Genomic DNA, 736 nt, shown 5'->3' on the forward strand with positions numbered 1-736 from the left:
TCTAGCTAAGTTAATTATGTCAAGGTGAAAAGGTTACACTAATGGTGTAAGAATAAGTATAATGTAAACTTAATATGGACTTTAATGTTTGATACTAACATGTTTTATATTTGCTATCTTGTTCACTCTTTAATACTTTGCTTGTTAAATGACTAATCTTGATTTATGTTGTATAACACTTGGTACAACAAATGCTTGGCACTTTCATAGCCCATAATGTATGGTATAACCGACACCTGAGCTATGAAAGGAACTTGATTTGTTGTTAACATAAGTTATAATCATGAATGCTTGACGAGATTTACAAGTATTAGCATTAATTGAATAAGATGACTAATGTAATCATGTTAACAATATATAATCTGATTGGAACCTCCTTTGTGTGTGGTTTCCAATTCAATAATAAGAGTTTATACTATACTTGTTTGATATACCATTAGTGGAACCTCTAACCTTGACATTTGTTATTATCATTGTTTAATCGTTACATTAATATTCCATCTCAAAGTTCTCATCATCTTCTTCTTCTTCTCTTTCTTTATTATTATTATTATTACTACTACTACTACTACTACTACTACTACTACTACTACTACTACTACTACTACTACTACTACTACTACTACTACTACTACTACTACTACTACTACTACTACTACTACTACTACTACTACTACTACTACTACTACTACTACTACTACTACTACTACTACTACTACTACTACTACTACTACTA

This window comes from Populus euphratica, unplaced genomic scaffold, assembly GCF_000495115.2.
Source record: "Populus euphratica unplaced genomic scaffold, PopEup_1.0 scaffold2477.1, whole genome shotgun sequence".
Classification (NCBI taxonomy): domain Eukaryota; kingdom Viridiplantae; phylum Streptophyta; class Magnoliopsida; order Malpighiales; family Salicaceae; genus Populus; species Populus euphratica.